General features: G+C 40.8%; 1 protein-coding gene across 1 annotated transcript in view; it reads left to right on the forward strand.

The window, feature by feature from the left end:
• LOC128639110 (tRNA selenocysteine 1-associated protein 1) overlaps positions 1 to 15913 on the forward strand; it is a 61995-nt gene that overhangs the window by 23577 nt on the left and 22505 nt on the right. The gene's annotated exons all lie outside the window — the stretch shown is intronic.

Genomic DNA, 15913 nt, shown 5'->3' on the forward strand with positions numbered 1-15913 from the left:
TTGCCTATTTTGAATGCAGTGATCTCCTTCTACAGGGTCTATTTCATAGGTTCTCTGTTATCGGTCGTAGAGATTCATCTCTTACCTCCCTTTTCAGATCGACGATATACTCTTATTTATATACCATTACCTCTGCTGATTCTCGTTTCAGTACTGGTTTGGCTTTCTACAAACATGTAGATGAGTGTCCTGGGGTAAGTAAGTCTTATTTTCTGTGACACTCTAAGCTATGGTTGGGCACTTTGTTTATAAAGTTCTAAATATATGTATTCAAACATTTATTTGCCTTGACTCAGGATGTTCAACATTCCTTATTTTCAGACAGTCAGTTTCATATTTGGGATAATACACTTGAATCAATTATTTTTCTTACCTTTAAAAATTTGACTTTTTTTCCCTGTGGGCTGTTAGGCTCGCGGGGGCTGAAAATGCTTCATTTTATTGCGTCATTCTTGGCGCAGACTTTTTTGGCGCAAAAAATCTTTTCTGTTTCCGGCGTCATACGTGTCGCCGGAAGTTGCGTCATTTTTGACGTTCTTTTGCGCCAAAGATGTCGGCGTTCCGGATGTGGCGTCATTTTTGGTGCCAAAAATCATTTAGGCGCCAAATAATGTGGGCGTCTTATTTGGCGGTAAAAAATATGGGTGTCGCTTTTGTCTCCACATTATTTAAGTCTCATTTTTTCTTTGCTTCTGGTTGCTAGAAGCTTGTTCATTGGCATTTTTTCCCATTCCTGAAACTGTCATTTAAGGAATTTGATCAATTTTGCTTTATATGTTTTTTCTCTTACATATTGCAAGATGTCTCACGTTGCATCTGAGTCAGAAGATACTTCAGGAAAATCGCTGTCTGGTGCTGGAACTACCAAAGCTAAGTGTATCTGCTGTAAACTTTTGGTAGCTATTCCTCCAGCTGTTTGTATTAATTGTCATGACAAACTTGTTAATGCAGATAATATTTCCTTTAGTAATGTACCATTACCTGTTGCAGTTCCATCAACATCTAATGTTCAGAATGTTCCTGATAACATAAGAGATTTTGTTTCTGAATCCATCAAGAAGGCTATGTCTGTTATTCCTCCTTCTAGTAAACATAAAAAATCTTTTAAAACTTCTCTTTATACAGATGAATTTGTAAATGAACATCATCATTCTGATGACTCTTCTGGTTCAGAGGATTCTGTTTCAGAGATTGATGCTGATAAATCTTCATATTTATTTAAAATGGAATTTATTCGTTCTTTACTTAAAGAAGTACTAATTGCTTTAGAAATTGAGGATTCTGGTCCTCTTGATACTAATTCTAAACGTTTAGATAAGGTCTTTAAATCTCCTGTGGTTATTCCAGAAGTTTTTCCTGTTCCTAGTGCTATTTCTGAAGTAATTTCCAGAGAATTTGTTAAATTGGGTAATTCATTTACTCCTTCTAAACGTTTTAAGCAATTATATCCTGTGCCGTCTGACAGATTAGAATTTTGGGACAAAATCCCTAGAGTTGATGGGGCTATTTCTACCCTTGCTAAACGTACTACTATTCCTACGTCAGATGGTACTTTGTTTAAGGATCCTTTAGATAGGAAAATTGAATCCTTTCTAAGAAAAGCTTATCTGTGTTCAGGTAATCTTCTTAGACCTGCTATATCATTGGCTGATGTTGCTGCAGCTTCAACTTTTTGGTTGGAAACTTTAGCGCAACAAGTAATAGATCATGATTCTCATAATATTATTCTTCTTCAACATGCTAATAATTTTATCTGTGATGCCATTTTTGATATTATCAGAGTTGATGTCAGGTTTATGTGTCTAGCTATTTTAGCTAGAAGAGCTTTATGGCTTAAAACTTTGAATGCTGATATGGCTTCTAAATCAACTCTACTTTCCATTTCTTTCCAGGGTAACAAATTATTTGGTTCTCAGTTGGATTCTATTATCTCAACTGTTACTGGTGGGAAAGGAACTTTTTTACCACAGGATAAAAAATCTAAGGGTAAAAACAGGGCTAATAATCGTTTTCGTTCCTTTCGTTTCAACAAAGAACAAAAACCTGATCCTTCATCCTCAGGAGCAGTTTCAGTTTGGAAACCATCTCCAGTCTGGAATAAATCCAAGCCTTCTAGAAAAGCAAAGCCAGCTTCTAAGTCCACATGAAGGTGTGGCCCTCATTCCAGCTCAGCTGGTAGGGGGCAGGTTACGTTTTTTCAAAGAAATTTGGATCAATTCTGTTCACAATCTTTGGATTCAGAACATTGTTTCAGAAGGGTACAGAATTGGTTTCAAGATGAGACCTCCTGCAAAGAGATTTTTTCTTTCCCGTGTCCCAGTAAATCCAGTGAAAGCTCAAGCATTTCTGAATTGTGTTTCAGATCTAGAGTTGGCTGGAGTAATTATGCCAGTTCCAGTTCTGGAACAGGGGATGGGGTTTTATTCAAATCTCTTCATTGTACCAAAGAAGGAGAATTCCTTCAGACCAGTTCTGGATCTAAAAATACTGAATCGTTATGTAAGGATACCAACGTTCAAAATGGTAACTGTAAGGACTATCTTGCCTTTTGTTCAGGAAGGGCATTATATGTCCACAATAGATTTACAGGATGCATATCTGCATATTCCGATTCATCCAGATCATTATCAGTTCCTGAGATTCTCTTTTCTGGACAACCATTACCAGTTTGTGGCTCTGCCGTTTGGCCTAGCTACAGCTCCAAGAATTTTTACAAAGGTTCTTGGTGCCCTTCTGTCTGTAATCAGAGAACAGGGTATTGTGGTATTTCCTTATTTGGACGATATCTTGGTACTTGCTCAGTCTTTACATTTAGCAGAATCTCATACGAATCGACTTGTGTTGTTTCTTCAAGATCATGGTTGGAGGATCAATTCACTAAAAAGTTAATTGATTCCTCAGACAAGGGTAACCTTTCTGGGTTTCCAGATAGATTCAGTGTCCATAACTCTGTCTTTGACAGACAAGAGACGTCGAAACCTTCAGTCACAATCATTCCCTTCGGTAGCCTTATGCATGGAAATTCTAGGTCTTATGACTGCTGCATCGGACGCGATCCCTTTTGCTCGTTTTCACATGCGACCTCTTCAGCTCTGTATGCTGAATCAATGGTGCAGGGATTACACAAAGATATCTCAATATCTTTAAAACCGATTGTACGACACTCTCTAACGTGGTGGACAGATCACCATAGTTTAATTCAGGGGGCTTCTTTTGTGCTTCCGACCTGGACTGTAATTTCAACAGATGCAAGTCTCACAGGTTGGGGAGCTGTGTGGGGATCTCTGACGGCACAAGGAGTTTGGGAATCTCAGGAGGTGAGATTACCGATCAATATTTTGGAACTCCGTGCAATTTTCAGAGCTCTTCAGTTTTGGCCTCTTCTGAAGAGAGAATCGTTCATTTGTTTTCAGACAGACAATGTCACAACTGTGGCATACATCAATCGTCAAGGAGGGACTCACAGTCCTCTGGCTATGAAAGAAGTATCTCGAATTCTGGTTTGGGCGGAATCCAGCTCCTGTCTAATCTCTGCGGTTCATATCCCAGGTATAGACAATTGGGAAGCGGATTATCTCAGTCGCCAAACGTTGCATCCGGGCGAATGGTCTCTTCACCCAGAGGTATTTCTTCAGATTGTTCAAATGTGGGAGCTTCCAGAAATAGATCTGATGGCGTCTCATCTAAACAAGAAACTTCCCAGGTATCTGTCCAGATCCCGGGATCCTCAGGCGGAAGCAGTGGATGCATTATCACTTCCTTGGAAGTATCATCCTGCCTATATCTTTCCGCCTCTAGTTCTTCTTCCAAGAGTAATCTCCAAGATTCTGAAGGAATGCTCGTTTGTTCTGCTGATAGCTCCGGCATGGCCTCACAGGTTTTGGTATGCGTATCTTGTCCAGATGGCTTCTTGCCATCCGTGGACTCTTCCGCTAAGACCAGACCTTCTGTCGCAAGGTCCTTTTTTCCATCAGGATCTCAAATCCTTAAATTTAAAGGTATGGAGATTGAACGCTTGATTCTTGGTCAAAGAGGTTTCTCTGACTCTGTGATTACTACTATGTTACAGGCTCGTAAATCTGTATCCAGAGAGATATATTATAGAGTCTGGAAGACTTATATTTCTTGGTGTCTTTCTCATCATTTTTCTTGGCATTCTTTTAGAATTCAGAGAATTTTACAGTTTCTTCAGGATGGTTTAGATAAAGGTTTATCCGCAAGTTCTTTGAAAGGACAAATCTCTGCTCTTTCTGTTCTTTTTCACAGAAAGATTGCTAATCTTCCTGATATTCATTGTTTTGTACAAGCTTTGGTTCGTATAAAACCTGTCATTAAGTCAATTTCTCCTCCTTGGAGTTTGAATTTGGTTCTGGGGGCTCTTCAAGCTCCTCCGTTTGAACCTATGCATTCATTGGACATTAAATTACTTTCTTGGAAAGTTTTGTTTCTTTTGGCGATCTCTTCTGCCAGAAGAGTCTCTGAATTATCTGCTCTTTCTTGTGAGTCTCCTTTTCTGATTTTTCATCAGGATAAGGCGGTGTTGCGAACTTCTTTTGAATTTTTACCTAAAGTTGTGAATTCCAACAACATTAGTAGAGAAATTGTGGTTCCTTCATTATGTCCTAATCTTAAGAATTCTAAGGAGAAATCGTTGCATTCTTTGGATGTTGTTAGAGCTTTGAAATATTATGTTGAAGCTACTAAGTCTTTCCGAAAGACTTCTAGTCTATTTGTTATCTTTTCCGGTTCTAGAAAAGGCCAGAAAGCTTCTGCCATTTCTTTGGCATCTTGGTTGAAATCTTTAATTCATCATGCCTATGTTGATTCGGGTAAAACTCCGCCTCAAAGGATTACAGCTCATTCTACTAGGTCAGTTTCTACTTCCTGGGCGTTTAGGAATGAAGCTTCGGTTGATCAGATTTGCAAAGCAGCAACTTGGTCCTCTTTGCATACTTTTACTAAATTCTACCATTTTGATGTATTTTCTTCTTCTGAAGCAGTTTTTGGTAGAAAAGTACTTCAGGCAGCGGTTTCAGTTTGAATCTTCTGTTTATGTTTTTCATTAAACTTTATTTTGGGTGTGGATTATTTTCAGCAGGAATTGGCTGTCTTTATTTTATCCCTCCCTCTCTAGTGACTCTTGCGTGGAAAGATCCACATCTTGGGTAGTCATTATCCCATACGTCACTAGCTCATGGACTCTTGCTAATTACATGAAAGAAAACATAATTTATGTAAGAACTTACCTGATTCATTTCTTTCATATTAGCAAGAGTCCATGAGGCCCGCCCTTTTTTGTGGTGGTTATGATTTTTTTGTATAAAGCACAATTATTCCAATTCCTTATTTTATATGCTTTCGCACTTTTTTCTTATCACCCCACTTCTTGGCTATAAGTTAAACTTAATTGTGGGTGTGGTGAGGGGTGTATTTATAGGCATTTTAAGGTTTGGGAAACTTTGCCCCTCCTGGTAGGAATGTATATCCCATACGTCACTAGCTCATGGACTCTTGCTAATATGAAAGAAATTAATTTATCAGGTAAGTTCTTACATAAATTATGGGGTTTTTTTGTGCCTATACAATTTTTCTTTTTTTTTATTTTCTCGCAAATTCCTATTGCTAAAACCTCATGCTTCCTCTGCATTGTCAAATTAAAACAAATGAGCAAATACATTTGTTCATTTATTTGTTAATATCTTTAGCTATGAGAATGAATGCTGTAGAGCTGCAACAACTAATCGGCATAATCGATTATGAAAATAGTTGTCAACGAATCTCATAATAGATTAGTTGGTTTGCAATTAGTTTGTCTGTGCACAGCACCAGCTGCTTTACTCCAATGGTCTCCTGCACATAATATTGTGTTTTATGGTTATGCCCTTAGACTAAAGGACATATACTTTTCACTTTTTCAGAACACTATAAGTTTCTATTTAACTTTACAACCACTCCTGTCTTATGTGCAACCCAGAAATACAATAGGTGTCATTTAGATTGTTTATATTAAATCAGGTGATTTGGGTCTATGCTTTGCGTTATATAGTGCCAAGCTTGTTATTTACACCATGCCTTAGATTGATGGCATTTGTTATATGAATTGATGTCACTATTGCCTGTTTACACAATTTTAGTGGATCACTTGATATTGCTGATTATATGTATTCTATAGATAAATGTGTAAGGCTGTTTCCTGTTACTGATATATATAGTCTTTAGCCCTTTTGCCTTTGTTTTTTGTTTTTTTAATTGTAATATGTACCAAATTCAACCTCTGTAAGTATATATCTGTAATTTTAAGAGGGGACTAGATGTTTTTCCCCCTAACCTTATAGCTGGTTGTTTACCATTGAATATAGATATTCAAGATATTTTTATGTCAGAATGAAGTACAGGCTTACTTTATTAAGAGGCCCCTTGCATTGTTTGAGAGCTAACAAAGATAAATAGCCCACCTTGGTGAAATTGGCAAAACCCTACTTATGCATTTTAGGCAGCTCAACACCATCTGAGTGTCTCTTCTCTGCTGCCGGCAAAATAGCTGCAAAAGAGAGCCAGCCTCAGCCAGGAGCTTGTGGACATTTTTTGCATTTCAATGCAAAATTTCTGAAAGAGTGAATAACAGAATGTTATAGACAGTGGTAGTCTACCTCTTATTAGTTCTACCTCTCTTCAAAAAGTTTGTGGTTTTGTTTTGCTTAATTATAAAATTTGTTCTGCTGCTTAAAAAAATTGGACCAACAGTTGTGTTAATGTAAAGTTTTAGTCTGAAGTTTTATATTTATAACACTCAGTATGCAGATTTTAATTTAAATATAGGAAAAAATGATTTCTTTATTTTTTATCCGATTAACCCCTTAATGACCACATCACTTTTCCATTTTCTGTCCGTTTGGGACCAAGGCTATTTTTACATTTTTGAGGTGTTTGTGTTTAGCTGTAATTTTCCTCTTACTCATTTACTGTACCCACACATATTATATACCGTTTTTCTCGCCATTAAATGGACTTTCTAAAGATACCATTATTTTCATCATATCTTATAATTTACTATAAAAAAAATTATAAAATATGAGGAAAAAATGGAAAAAAACACACTTTTTCTAACTTTGACCCCCAAAATCTGTTACACATCTACAACCACCAAAAAACACCCATGCTAAATAGTTTCTAAATTTTGTCCTGAGTTTAGAAATACCCAATGTTTACATGTTCTTTGCTTTTTTTGTAAACTATAGGGCCATAAATACAAGTAGCACTTTGCTATTTCCAAACCATTTCTTTTCAAAATTAGCGATAGTTACATTAGAGCACTGATATCTTTCAGGAATCTCTGAATATCCATTGACATGTATATATTTTTTTTTAGTAGACAACCCAAAGTATTGATCTAGGCCCATTTTGGTATATTTCATGCCACCATTTCACCGCCAAATGCAATCAAATAGAAAAAATTGTTCACTTTTCACAAATTTTTTCACAAACTTTTGGTTTCTAACTTAAATTATTTACAAACAGCTTGTGCAATTATGGCATAAATGGTTGTAAATTCTTCTCTGGGATCCCCTTTGTTCAGAAATAGCAGACATATATGACTTTGGTGTTGCTTTTTGGTAATTAGAAGGCCGCTAAATGCCACTGCGCACCACACGTGTATTATGCCCAGCAGTGAAGGGGTTAATTAGGGAGCATGTAGGGAGCTTTTTGGGGTAGTTTTAGCTTTAGTGTAGTGTAGTAGACAACCCCAAGTATTGATCTAGGCCAATTTTGGTATATTTCATGCCACCATTTCACCGCTAAATGCGATCAAATTAAAAGAAACGTTAATTTTTTCTCAATTTTAGGTTTCTCACTGAAATTATTTACAAACACCTTCTGCAATTATGGCACAAATGGTTGTAAATGCTTCTCTGGGATCCCCTTTGTTCAGAAATAGCAGACATATATGGCTTTGGCATTGCTTTTTGGTAATTAGAAGGCCTCTAAATGCCGCTGCGCATCACACGTGTATTATGGCTAGCAGTGAAGGGGTTAATTATGTAGCTTGTAGGGAGCTTGCAGGGTTAATTTTAGCTTTAGTGTAGAGCTCAGCCTCCCACCTGAAACATCAGACCCCCTGATCCCTCCCAAACAGCTCTCTTCCCTCCCCCACCCCACAATTGTCCCCGCCATCTTAAGTACTGGCAGAAACTCTGCCAGTACTAAAATAAAAGGTATTTGGCCCTTTTTTTAAAAAAAAAAAAGCATATTTACATATGCTGATGTGTAGGATCCCCCCTTAGACCCCAACCTCACTGATCCCCCACCATACTGCTCTCTAACCCTTCCCCTCTGCAATAATGGGCGCCATCTTGGGTACTGGCAGCTGTCTGCCAGTACCCAGTTTTGTAACAAAATGAGCCTTTTTTTTTTTTTAAATTCCCTTTTCTGTAGTGTAGCTTTCCCCCCCCACCGAGACCAACCCCCAACCCCTTCCAAAACCCTTAGATTGCATTTAAGTTTTTTTTTTTTTTACTTTTTAACTTTTTTTTTTCTGTAGTGTAGCGGTTCCCACCCGCTCCCGCCCCGTGCACGCGCCCGCCCACCACCCCCGTGCACGCGCGCGCTCCCGTGCGCGCCCCCGTAGCTCCCGCCCCCCTCCACTCCACATAGCGCACCGATGGCCGCCACCCGCCTCCCACGTAAGCTCCCACCCACCAACGATACCGGCCATCGATGTCCGGTGCAGAGAGGGCCACAGAGTGGCTCTCTCTGCATCGGATGGCCAAGGGGGGTTATTGCAGGATGCCTCCATATCGAGGCATCACTGCAATAACCGGAAAGCAGCTGGAAGCGAGCAGGATCGCTTCCAGCTGCTTTCCACACCGAGGACGTGCAGGGTACGTTCTCAGGCATTAACTGCCTTTTTTTTGAGGACGTACCCTGCACGTCCTCGGTCGTTAAGGGGTTAATCGAAAAAATAATCGGCCAATTAATCCATTATGAAAATATAAACGTTAGTTGCAGCCCTAGAATGCTGTATTGTTTCATTCTGCCAATGAACAAATATCAGAGTAAATATTTCAACTTTATTTGCTAAATGAAAAGCGAATCACCCAGTTGTCCAGACATGCACAGAAAAATCCAAAAGCTATAAATAAAATATTAACCCCTTAATGACCACAGCACTTTTCCATTTTCTGTCCGTTTGGGACCAAGGCTATTTCTCCAACATAGGTGTGTCCGGTCCACGGCGTCATCCTTACTTGTGGGATATTCTCTTCCCCAACAGGAAATGGCAAAGAGCCCAGCAAAGCTGGTCACATGATCCCTCCTAGGCTCCGCCTACCCCAGTCATTCTCTTTGCCGTTGTACAGGCAACATCTCCACGGAGATGGCTTAGAGTTTTTTAGTGTTTAACTGTAGTTTTTATTATTCAATCAAGAGTTTGTTATTTTAAAATAGTGCTGGTATGTACTATTTACTCAGAAACAGAAAAGAGATGAAGATTTCTGTTTGTATGAGGAAAATGATTTTAGCAACCGTTACTAAAATCCATGGCTGTTCCACACAGGACTGTTGAGAGGAATTAACTTCAGTTGGGGGAACAGTGAGCAGTCTCTTGCTGCTTGAGGTATGACACATTCTAACAAGACGATGTAATGCTGGAAGCTGTCATTTTCCCTATGGGATCCGGTAAGCCATGTTTATTAAGATTGTAAATAAGGGCTTCACAAGGGCTTATTAAGACTGTAGACTTTTTCTGGGCTAAATCGATTCATTATCAACACATATTTAGCCTTGAGGAATCATTTAATCTGGGTATTTTGATAAGTTTATATCGGCAGGCACTTTTTTAGACACCTTTCTCTTTAGGGGCTTTCACAAATCATAGGCAGAGCCTCATTTTCGCGCCGGTGTTGCGCACTTGTTTTTGAGAGGCATGACATGCAGTCGCATGTGTGAGGAGCTCTGATACATAGAAAAGACTTTCTGAAGGCGTCATTTGGTATCGTATTCCCCTTTGGGCTTGGTTGGGTCTCAGCAAAGCAGACACCAGGGACTGTAAAGGGGTTAAAGTTAAAAACGGCTCCGGTTCCGTTATTTTAAGGGTTAAAGCTTCCAAATTTGGGGTGCAATACTTTTAAGGCTTTAAGACACTGTGGTGAAATTTTGGTGAATTTTGAGCAATTCCTTCATATTTTTTCGCAATTGCAGTAATAAAGTGTGTTCAGTTTAAAATTTAAAGTGACAGTAACGGTTTTATTTTAAAACGTTTTTTGTACTTTGTTATCAAGTTTATGCCTGTTTAACATGTCTGAACTACCAGATAGACTGTGTTCTGAATGTGGGGAAGCCAGAGTTCCTTCTCATTTAAATAAATGTGATTTATGTGACAATGACAATGATGCCCAAGATGATTCCTCAAGTGAGGGGAGTAAGCATGGTACTGCATCATTCCCTCCTTCGTCTACACGAGTCTTGCCCACTCAGGAGGCCCCTAGTACATCTAGCGCGCCAATACTCCTTACTATGCAACAATTAACGGCTGTAATGGATAATTCTGTCAAAAACATTTTAGCCAAAATGCACACTTATCAGCGTAAGCGCGACTGCTCTGTTTTAGATACTGAAGAGCATGACGACGCTGATAATAATGGTTCTGAAGGGCCCCTAAACCAGTCTGATGGGGCCAGGGAGGTTTTGTCTGAGGGAGAAATTACTGATTCAGGGAACATTTCTCAACAAGCTGAACCTGATGTGATTACGTTTAAATTTAAGTTGGAACATCTCCGCATTCTGCTTAAGGAGGTATTATCCACTCTGGATGATTGTGACAAGTTGGTCATCCCAGAGAAACTATGTAAAATGGACAAGTTCCTAGAGGTCCCGGGGCTCCCAGAAGCTTTTCCTATACCCAAGCGGGTGGCGGACATTGTAAATAAAGAATGGGAAAGGCCCGGTATTCCTTTCGTCCCTCCCCCCATATTTAAAAAATTGTTTCCTATGGTCGACCCCAGAAAGGACTTATGGCAGACAGTCCCCAAGGTCGAGGGAGCGGTTTCCACTTTAAACAAACGCACCACTATACCCATTGAAGATAGTTGTGCTTTCAAAGATCCTATGGATAAAAAATTAGAAGGTTTACTTAAAAAGATGTTTGTTCAGCAGGGTTACCTTCTACAACCAATTTCATGCATTGTCCCTGTCACTACAGCCGCGTGTTTCTGGTTCGATGAGCTGGTAAAGGCGGTCGATAGTGATTCTCCTCCTTATGAGGAGATTATGGACAGAATCAATGCTCTCAAATTGGCTAATTCTTTCACCCTAGACGCCACTTTGCAATTGGCTAGGTTAGCGGCTAAGAATTCTGGGTTTGCTATTGTGGCGCGCAGAGCGCTTTGGTTGAAATCTTGGTCAGCTGATGCGTCTTCCAAGAACAAGCTACTTAACATTCCTTTCAAGGGGAAAACGCTGTTTGGCCCTGACTTGAAAGAGATTATCTCTGATATCACTGGGGGTAAGGGCCATGCCCTTCCTCAGGATCGGCCTTTCAAGGCCAAAAATAAACCTAATTTTCGTCCCTTTCGTAGAAACGGACCAGCCCAAAGTGCTACGTCCTCTAAGCAAGAGGGTAATACTTCTCAAGCCAAGCCAGCTTGGAGACCAATGCAAGGCTGGAACAAGGGAAAGCAGGCCAAGAAACCTGCCACTGCTACCAAGACAGCATGAAATGTTGGCCCCCGATCCGGGACCGGATCTGGTGGGGGGCAGACTCTCTCTCTTCGCTCGGGCTTGGGCAAGAGATGTTCTGGATCCTTGGGCGCTAGAAATAGTCTCCCAAGTTTATCTTCTGGAATTCAAGGGGCTTCCCCCAAGGGGGAGGTTCCACAGGTCTCAGTTGTCTTCAGACCACATAAAAAGACAGGCATTCTTACGTTGTGTAGAAGACCTGTTAAAAATGGGAGTGATTCATCCTGTTCCATTAGGAGAACAAGGGATGGGGTTCTACTCCAATCTGTTCATAGTTCCCAAAAAAGAGGGAACGTTCAGACCAATCTTAGATCTCAAGATCTTAAACAAGTTTCTCAAGGTTCCATCGTTCAAAATGGAAACCATTCGAACAATTCTTCCTTCCATCCAGGAAGGTCAATTCATGACCACGGTGGATTTAAAGGATGCGTATCTACATATTCCTATCCACAAGGAACATCATCGGTTCCTAAGGTTCGCATTCCTGGACAAGCATTACCAGTTCGTGGCGCTTCCTTTCGGATTAGCCACTGCTCCAAGGATTTTCACAAAGGTACTAGGGTCCCTTCTAGCTGTGCTAAGACCAAGGGGCATTGCTGTAGTACCTTACTTGGACGACATCCTGATTCAAGCGTCGTCCCTTCCTCAAGCAAAGGCTCACACGGACATTGTACTGGCCATTCTCAGATCTCACGGATGGAAAGTGAACGTGGAAAAGAGTTCTCTATCTCCGTCAACAAGGGTTCCCTTCTTGGGGACAATAATAGACTCCTTAGAAATGAGGATTTTTCTGACAGAGGCCAGAAAAACAAAACTTTTAGACTCTTGTCGGATACTTCATTCCGTTCCTCTTCCTTCCATAGCGCAGTGCATGGAAGTGATAGGTTTGATGGTAGCGGCAATGGACATAGTTCCTTTTGCGCGCATTCATCTAAGACCATTACAACTGTGCATGCTCAGTCAGTGGAATGGGGACTATACAAACTTGTCTCCGAGGATACAAGTAAATCAGAGGACCAGAGACTCCCTGGACAACCTGTCACAAGGGATGACCTTCCGCAGACCAGAGTGGGTCATTGTCACGACCGACGCCAGTCTGATGGGCTGGGGCGCGGTCTGGGGATCCCTGAAAGCTCAGGGTCTTTGGTCTCGGGAAGAATCTCTTCTACCGATAAATATTCTGGAACTGAGAGCGATATTCAATGCTCTCAAGGCTTGGCCTCAGCTAGCGAGGGCCAAGTTCATACGGTTTCAATCAGACAACATGACAACTGTTGCGTACATCAACCATCAGGGGGGAACAAGGAGTTCCCTGGCGATGGAAGAAGTGACCAAAATCATTCTATGGGCGGAGTCTCACTCCTGCCACCTGTCTGCTATCCACATCCCAGGAGTGGAAAATTGGGAAGCGGATTTTCTGAGTCGTCAGACATTGCATCCGGGGGAGTGGGAACTCCATCCGGAAATCTTTGCCCAAGTCACTCAACTGTGGGGCATTCCAGACATGGATCTGATGGCCTCTCGTCAGAACTTCAAAGTTCCTTGCTACGGGTCCAGATCCAGGGATCCCAAGGCGGCTCTAGTGGATGCACTAGTAGCACCTTGGACCTTCAAACTAGCTTATGTATTCCCGCCGTTTCCTCTCATCCCCAGGCTGGTAGCCAGGATCAATCAGGAAAGGGCGTCGGTGATCTTGATAGCTCCTGCGTGGCCACGCAGGACTTGGTATGCAGATCTGGTGAATATGTCATCGGCTCCACCATGGAAGCTACCTTTGAGACGAGACCTTCTTGTTCAAGGTCCGTTCGAACATCCGAATCTGGTCTCACTCCAGCTGACTGCTTGGAGATTGAACGCTTGATCTTATCGAAGCGAGGGTTCTCAGATTCTGTTATCGATACTCTTGTTCAGGCCAGAAAGCCTGTAACTAGAAAGATTTACCACAAAATTTGGAAAAAATATATCTGTTGGTGTGAATCTAAAGGATTCCCTTGGGACAAGGTTAAGATTCCTAAGATTCTATCCTTCCTTCAAGAAGGATTGGACAAAGGATTATCTGCAAGTTCCCTGAAGGGACAGATTTCTGCCTTGTCTGTGTTACTTCACAAAAAGCTGGCAGCTGTGCCAGATGTTCAAGCCTTTGTTCAGGCTCTGGTTAGAATCAAGCCTGTTTACAAACCTTTGACTCCTCCTTGGAGTCTCAACTTAGTTCTTTCAGTTCTTCAGGGGGTTCCGTTTGAACCCTTACATTCCGTTGATATTAAGTTATTATCTTGGAAAGTTTTGTTTTTGGTTGCAATTTCTTCTGCTAGAAGAGTTTCAGAATTATCTGCTCTGCAGTGTTCTCCTCCTTATCTGGTGTTCCATGCAGATAAGGTGGTTTTACGTACTAAACCTGGTTTTCTTCCAAAAGTTGTTTCTAATAAAAACATTAACCAGGAGATTATCGTACCTTCTCTGTGTCCGAAACCAGTTTCGAAGAAGGAACGTTTGTTGCACAATTTGGATGTTGTTCGCGCTCTAAAATTCTATTTAGATGCTACAAAGGATTTTAGACAAACATCTTCCTTGTTTGTTGTTTATTCCGGTAAAAGGAGAGGTCAAAAAGCAACTTCTACCTCTCTCTCTTTTTGGATTAAAAGCATCATCAGATTGGCTTACGAGACTGCCGGACGGCAGCCTCCCGAAAGAATCACAGCTCATTCCACTAGGGCTGTGGCTTCCACATGGGCCTTCAAGAACGAGGCTTCTGTTGATCAGATATGTAGGGCAGCGACTTGGTCTTCACTGCACACTTTTACCAAATTTTACAAGTTTGATACTTTTGCTTCTTCTGAGGCTATTTTTGGGAGAAAGGTTTTGCAAGCCGTGGTGCCTTCCATCTAGGTGACCTGATTTGCTCCCTCCCATCATCTGTGTCCTAAAGCTTTGGTATTGGTTCCCACAAGTAAGGATGACGCCGTGGACCGGACACACCTATGTTGGAGAAAACAGAATTTATGTTTACCTGATAAATTACTTTCTCCAACGGTGTGTCCGGTCCACGGCCCGCCCTGGTTTTTTAATCAGGTCTGATAATTTATTTTCTTTAACTACAGTCACCACGGTTTCATATGGTTTCTCCTATGCAAATATTCCTCCTTAACGTCGGTCGAATGACTGGGGTAGGCGGAGCCTAGGAGGGATCATGTGACCAGCTTTGCTGGGCTCTTTGCCATTTCCTGTTGGGGAAGAGAATATCCCACAAGTAAGGATGACGCCGTGGACCGGACACACCGTTGGAGAAAGTAATTTATCAGGTAAACATAAATTCTGTTTTTTACATTTTTGCGGTGTTTGTGTTTAGCTGTAATTTTCTTCTTACTCATTTACTGTACCCACACATAATATATACCGTTTTTCTCGCCATTAAATGGACTTTCTAAAGATACCATTATTTTCATCATATCTTATAATTTACTATAAAAAAAATGATAAAATGAGGAAAAATTGGAAAAAACACACTTTTCTCCAACATAGGTGTGTCCGGTCCACGGCGTCATCCTTACTTGTGGGATATTCTCTTCCCCAACAGGAAATGGCAAAGAGCCCAGCAAAGCTGGTCACATGATCCCTCCTAGGCTCCGCCTACCCCAGTCATTCTCTTTGCCGTTGTACAGGCAACATCTCCACGGAGATGGCTTAGAGTTTTTTAGTGTTTAACTGTAGTTTTTATTATTCAATCATGAGTTTGTTATTTTAAAATAGTGCTGGTATGTACTATTTACTCAGAAACAGAAAAGAGATGAAGATTTCTGTTTGTATGAGGAAAATGATTTTAGCACCGTAACTAAAATCCATGGCTGTTCCACACAGGACTGTTGAGAGCAATTAACTTCAGTTGGGGGAACAGTGTGCAGTCTCTTACTGCTTGAGGTATGACACATTCTAACAAGACGATGTAATGCTGGAAGCTGTCATTTTCCCTATGGGATCCGGTAAGCCATGTTTATTAAGATAGTAAATAAGGGCTTCACAAGGGCTTATTAAGACTGTAGACTTTTTCTGGGCTAAATCGATTCATTATTAACACATATTTAGCCTTGAGGAATCATTTATTCTGGGTATTTTGATATGATTATATCGGCAGGCACTGTTTTTGACACCTTATTATTTAGGGGCTTTCCCTAATCATAGTCAG

Source organism: Bombina bombina, chromosome 8 (assembly GCF_027579735.1).
Source record: "Bombina bombina isolate aBomBom1 chromosome 8, aBomBom1.pri, whole genome shotgun sequence".
NCBI lineage: Eukaryota > Metazoa > Chordata > Amphibia > Anura > Bombinatoridae > Bombina > Bombina bombina.